Source organism: Bos grunniens, chromosome 24 (assembly GCF_055505025.1).
Source record: "Bos grunniens cultivar Pamir isolate PY7600 chromosome 24, Bosgru_T2T1.0, whole genome shotgun sequence".
Classification (NCBI taxonomy): domain Eukaryota; kingdom Metazoa; phylum Chordata; class Mammalia; order Artiodactyla; family Bovidae; genus Bos; species Bos grunniens.
In genome coordinates this window covers 38,260,517-38,267,394 of record NC_141188.1, presented here as the reverse complement: position 1 = coordinate 38,267,394, position 6,878 = coordinate 38,260,517, and the positions used below count along the sequence as shown (strand labels likewise).

The 6,878-nt window shown below is 36.8% G+C and overlaps 2 non-coding genes across 2 annotated transcripts; both read left to right on the top strand.

The window, feature by feature from the left end:
• Window positions 1-210: 210 nt before the first annotated feature.
• On the top strand, window positions 211-290 carry LOC147346080 (small nucleolar RNA U2-19). Its single transcript, XR_015154193.1, has one exon. It is a non-coding gene; the product is annotated as a small nucleolar RNA U2-19 (small nucleolar RNA).
• Window positions 291-423: 133 nt separating this feature from the next.
• On the top strand, window positions 424-493 carry LOC147346079 (small nucleolar RNA U2-30). Its single transcript, XR_015154195.1, has one exon. It is a non-coding gene; the product is annotated as a small nucleolar RNA U2-30 (small nucleolar RNA).
• Window positions 494-6,878: the final 6,385 nt, after the last annotated feature.

Below are 6,878 nucleotides of genomic sequence, written 5' to 3'. Positions count from 1 at the left end.
ACAGAAATGCAGGAGCTAGTGCAAGGAAAGGCTAGAAAGAATAGAACCCAGAAGCACAGGCATTAGGATGTAGGCATTAGGATGCTGCCATCTTTGAATGACAATTGAATTTCTGGAAAAGCCAAAGTGTTTGTAGTATGAAAGGCTGGATTTTATTACATTGCCAATCACACTTTTATAACACAGCTTTATTCTCTTAGTCTATAAAAGTATACCTACAGAAAATAGCCAAATTTGAGCATCAGAAGCCCACCCAGTCTACCTGATGCATGATCTTTGTAGTTCTGAGAAGCAAAAGAGTAATTTAAAATTAGGAGTGTGAAGGTTGTATGTGTGTGTGTGTGTGTAAAGTTGACTGGATAACTGAGGGGCTTATTGGTGGGTAAATGAGAGTTGGCTGTGGGTGTGTGTGTATGAAAGGCTGAGCAATGATGTAAAAGTTTGACTGCAGACCTTTTTAAATATGAAAGTTGCTACACTTGATCTGAGCTCAGGATTAAAAAAAAGTATACCTACAAAATATACATAGATAAATAATGTACATATATATCATATATATGTATTATATACATACAATTTATATAAATGAAACTAAAGTAGCATAAGTACAGTATTATATACTTATAAAAATAAATTTTACATTAAAGAGAATCCCATGAATTGAGTAAACACAATCTGAGAATTTCTAGATGTCATGGTGCATCTCCAACTCTCACATCCATACGTGACTACTGGAAAAACCATAGCTTTGACTAAACAGACCTTTATTGGCAAAGTGATGTCTCTGCTTTTTAATACACTGTCTAGGTTTGTCATAGCTTTTCTTGTAAGGAGCAAGCATCTTTAATTTCATGGATGCAGTCACTGTCTGCAGTGATTTTGTAACATGACCTTTATCAAATTATAGAACTTGCATTTTATTTTTCTGAGTGATACTTAAAGAATCACAAATAGATACTGAAGTTTGTTAAATGATTTTTTACAAACTTCCTAAACAAATTATTTTTGTTTCTTTTCTTCAGACAAATTTTGGAGTACCTTGAACAATTTTCTAATGTTAAACCAACATTGTATTCCATGGTAAGCCCTCTTGATCAGACATATCCGAAGTAGTATGCCGTACAAGTAATTGGAAAATATTCATTTAAACACACATAGAACTCATTTGTGAAAACTGACTTTGTTTTGAGTCATAATTTTAAGGAATTACTATTATACACTTTATGATGGCAGTGCAATTGAATATGAAATAAATAGTAAAGTGATAATGAGAAACTTCATTTAGTTGAAAATTAAAAATGCTTACACATAATTCAAACTAAAATTAGGAAATACTTAGTACAGAACAAAAATGAAAGTGCTACACATCCACATTTACATGATGTAGTTAAATCGACACTTTGTGGAAAATGTATAGCCTTAAATACTTTTATTACAGTTTTCAGCTTGTGGATTTTAGATCAAGTAGATATCATAGATTTAGGCCTAAAGCATTTATAAGTGGTCCTACCATTTGCCATGGATTCTAGGGGAAATCTTCAGTTTATTTTTATGTGTTTGTCTACTTAAGCCTCCACGGAGAGTTTGTCTACAGAAGTGAACTTACCACGCTGTATACAAGAGTGCATGTATATATAAATTCTTAAGATAGCTGATGGTTTCAGTATTTATTTACTTCCCTGGACTAATGTTCTGCCTTTGTATTTGGCTTCATACTTTTTCTTGCATTTTTGTAATCTCATACATGTACTTAAAAAGTTATTCTATTTTCAGTATTTTCTTTCAAACATATAAAAGTGCTTTGTAGTAGTAGGTGTCAGTAATTCCCATCTGCCTCACTACTGGAAACTTATATCTATCTTATTATTTTTAATATATACTCTTTCAGTTTAAAATATTATAGTATTTCCATGATGATTTCTTCTTTAAATGTAGTTCACAGTGAGATTGCATTTTCAGCAGGATCTTCCCCCTCCTTTTTTAAAATTGCATTTCATTTTTATTGCATTGACAACAAACTTTGGTTCGTATCAAAGAGTCCCTTCAGTATTCATGGAAATGTCTTACACTATTATGCTGCCCATTTTTATAAAATTAATGATTCTCTTAAAAATATGTATTTTCTAATTGTTAGGTATGTAGTTTTATATATGTATAAAGCTTGTTCATCATGCACTCAAGTTCTTATATCTGTACTAGTTCTCGACTGCTTGATCTATCAGCAGCACAGACGGATGCATTAATATTTCCCTATATGATTGTGGATATCATCATTAATCTGCCAGGTTTTCATTTGTATATTTGGGGCTTTCTTTTTAGGTATCCTAATGGGTTTTTATCATTTTACTTGAAGGCAACTGCATCACTGATGCATTTGCTTACCTCTGCTGTTCCCTTTCCTTGTCATTTCTGGCATTATCTCTTAGAACCTCAGTTCCTCCATTTAAAGTGAATTTTTACATTCTGTCCAGCGTTTCTGGAGGTTTGAAGTGGGAGGGTTTTCACATTCTGTTAATATCTTGCCAGGAGGGCATGAAGTTAATAGATTTCATTTAAGCTATGGAACTGGATGAGATCACCTGGGCAAGAGAGTATGAAATGAAGAGAAGTGAGCGGAGGGCTGATCCACAGGGAACTAATATTTAGAGGATGAAGGAAAGTGAGGTAAACCGAGTATGACTTCCTTCTATCCCAGAATCGCTGCAAATTCTTCCCCTTGGAGGGCTCATAAATTTCCAAGTATGCCAAAAAGCAAATTAAACATAGGTAATAAAACAGAGGTCAGTCTTTCACATGGAGTCATTTGTGTCTTAACCAAATATATAATACGGTAATAAGAACATTGGCAGATAGTGTGCATTTTGTGCTCAAAGGCAGTTTGTTTTTTTCTTGTGTATAGAGATGTACCAAAATCGTTCTCCTTTTATTGAGTGTTAAATATAAGGAAAACTTTTATTGCTGGCATTTTATAAAAGTAATATGATGTCTACTTTTATTCGTTTTATATTGAACCCTTTGGCAAAAGACAGCCTCATCATTGTTTTCTGTCAATCTTCAGATAGGGGAAAAGCAGAAAGATTTCAAGCTAGTATACTCTCTGAAAGAAAAAGCAATAGAGAAAATGGCAAAGACAGATAAAAGAAAATGAGATTTACAATGTCAGCTAAACTTTAGGGATGAGAAAACACAAAAAGATCCATAGTAGAGCAAGACTAGGGTAAATCCTGACAGTTCTGACAGATTTCAGAGATCTACCAAACTTCCTTGGCTAAAAGAAATTGACCAGAAATGTTAAGATAGTTTCTCTTATAATACTGTGAATGCTCTTGCAGTTTACAAGCTATAAAATCACATTGTGCAGAGATGGGATCAAAACCAAAAAGTCATCTAAGGGTATAGAGTCAGTGAACAATGATGAGTAAGTATTTGAACTTTGGAGAGGGGTAAGGGGGCTACAGTGCTGTCACTGAAATTTTTTCTAAAGGGAAAATACCTACAAGTTGATACAAAAAAAGAGAAGGGAACTTCTTTGCAAAGGCTGAGGCTTCAGATGAACAAATAACTTCTTCAACATTCTTAAATATATTAAACCCAACTTCATATGGTTAGTATTAAATAAAATGGCTGAATTATACTTAAAATATTTAATTCAGAATGTGTAAAAAAAGCAATCAAAGTTAGAAGCAAATAAAAATATGTGTATTTCTTATATACATTCAGTTCAGTTCAGTTCAGTCACTCAGTTGTGTCCGACTCTTTGTGACCCCATGAATTGCAGCACGCCAGGCCTCCCTGTCCATCACCAACCCACGTCCATCGAGTCGGTGATGCCATCCAGCCATCTCATCCTCTGTCGTCCCCTTCTCCTCCTGCCCCCAATCCTTCCCAGCAACAGAGTCTTTTCCAATGAGTCAACTCTTCACATGAGGTGGCCAAAGTACTGGAGTTTCAGCTTTAGCATCATTCCTTCCAAAGAGATCTCAGGGCTGATCTCCTTCAGAATGGACTGGTTGGATCTCCTTGCAGTCCAAGGGACTCTCAAGAGTCTTCTCCAACACCACAGTTCAAAAGCATCAATTCTTCGGCGCTCAGCCTTCTTCACAGTCCAACTCTCACATCCATACATGACCACAGGAAAAACCATAGCCTTGACTAGACAGACCTTTATTGGCAAAGTAATGTCTCTGCTTTTTAATATGCTTATGTATATTACCATGTGTAAAACATATCACTAGTGGGAAGCTGCTGCATAATACAGGAAGCTGAGCCGGGTGCTCTGTGATGACCTAGAGTGGTGAGATGGGGGAAGGTGTGTGGAGAGGGAGGCTCGAGAGGGAGGGGGTATGTGTATACTTATGACTGATTCATGCTGTTGTATGGCAGAAACCAACTCAATATTATAAAGCAATTACCTGCCAATTTAAAAAAAATGTGCATTTCTGCCCAGTTCTTACACTCTACTATCATCTCTGCAGAAAAGCAGTGTCCTGAACTTTCTATTTTTCTTAGCTTGACGTCTAGCTGACATATTTACTATTGAAATATTTGTTGGAACTGTGGAATTCTGCATTTAGAATTATCAATTGTTTATAATGATGATTTTCCTGAGTCATAACTCTTTGATAGCTAATGGACTGAAATGAGATTACTAAACCATCACTGATGGAGACCAGTTGGCAGCCATGATTTTAGAAGCAAAGCCTTTGTACATCCTGATCCGTCTACTAGGTTGCTTTTCTAGCCGCTTCTTTCACTAATACCAACTCTTCCTTTCTTTTCTTTTTTTCCTTGCCACAGCACGTGGCATGTGGGATCTTCCCCAGTCAGGGATCAAATCCATGCCCCCTACAGTGTAAGCGTGAGTCTTAACCACTGGACAACCAGGGAAGTTCCAAAACTCTTCCTTTGCCTCTTAGCTCAAATTTCTCTTCCCTACATCCCTCCTCACCCAGAAAAGCTTAGTTCTCTTTTTCTTTTTAAAAAAGCTTTATTGAAGTATAGTTGATTTATAATGTTGCATTAATTTCTGCTGTATAGCAAAGTGACTCAGTGACAAACATATATATTGTTTTTCATGTTCTTTCCCTTATGGTTTATCACAGGATATTGAATATAGTTCCCTGTGCTACACAGTAGAACCTTGTTGTTTATTCATCCTATATATATAAAATAGCTTGGGATTAGCAGATGCTAATTTAGTTAAAATTAGCAGATGCTATTAAAAATTAAAATTAAAAATAGCAGATGCTATTTTAGTTCTCTTATGTTTTCATTTTTCTTTCATAACTCTTATTCCCATTTATGGTGTACTTCCCTCAATTATTTGATGTATGCCTCTCTCCATCAGTGAGCTCCATAAAGCCAGTGATGAATGTTCTCATATTCCCAATCACTAGCATCAAGGCTGTCACATAGTAGGTGAAAACAGTAATTGAATGAAATGAATGAAATACAGCCATTTGCATTGGGGTCATATAGGCTTGCACCTCTTATCTCCTATTTCTTCTCTTTGACCCCGAACTCATCTTCCCTTTTTCATCAACAACTGTTCCATTTTTGGATGTCTCCATAGGGCAGAAAGTGAAGAGGAACTAAAAAGTCTCTTGATGAAAGTGAAAGAGGAGAGTGAAAAAGTTGGCTTAAAGCTCAACATTCAGAAAACGAAGATCATGGCATCTCGTCCCATCACTTCATGGGAAATAGATGGGGAAACAGTGGAAACAGTGTCAGACTTTATTTTTTGGGGCTCAAAATCACTGCAGATGGTGACTGCAGCCATGAAATTAAAGGACGTTTACTCCTTGGAAGGAAAGTTATGACCAACCTAGACAGCATATTCAAAAGCAGAGACATTACTTTGCCAACAAAGGTCTGTCTAGTCAAGGCTATGGTTTTTCCTGTGGTCATGTATGGATGTGAGAGTTGGACTGTGAAGAAAGCTGAGCACCGAAGAATTGATGCTTTTGAACTGTGGTGTTGGAGAAGACTCTTGAGAGTCCCTTGGACTGCAAGGAGATCCAACCAGTCCACTCTGAAGGAGATCAGCCCTGAGATTTCTTTGGAAGGAATAATGCTAAAGCTGAAACTCCAGTACTTTGGCCACCTCATGTGAAGAGTTGACTCATTGGAAAAGACTCTGATGCTGGGAGGGATTGGGGGCAGGAGGAGAGGGAGATGACAGAAGATGAGATGGCTGGATGGCATCACCGACTCGATGGACGTGAGCTTGAGTGAACTCCAGGAGATGGTGATGGACAGGGAGGCCTGTCATGCTGCAATTCATGGGGTTGCAAAGAGTCGGAGACGACTGAGTGACTGAACTGAACTGATAGGTCCAAATTAAATATCTCAAAAATTTGTGCTCAAAAGATGATCCATAATTTTGTACTGCAAGCTTCTACTTAGTTTGTTACATTCATTTAGTCTCTTGAGCCTCTGGGGTGTTTTTTCCCTGTAGAGAAGATTCATGAAGAAATTTTATTAGATTTGATTTTACAAGTGAAAACAATGCTATTTGGTTTGCAAGAAAGCTGGTAGACTCAGTTTGATTAAAAACCTCTTTTAGAAAGTGCAGTAGCAAGAATGGAAAATGTAATAAAGCCAAATCAGAGACATAACTTTATCCTTACTTTTTAGTAGCACTGTAATTTCCCTCCTGGAGATTGCTTCATTGAAGTACAGTTCAATCTACTTTCTATAACGACTGATTCAGGCCAAGATGGCCAACATGTTTTTGCAATGACTCAGCAGAGAAGGAGCATGTTACTGTTGGAAGCAAGATCACTTAGTCTCACTGGGTGGCAGAGGTAGTACTGGAACTGACAGGACTGAGTGCCAGGTTGACACTGAAGGCTGTGGGCACTACTTAGGCAATTAGC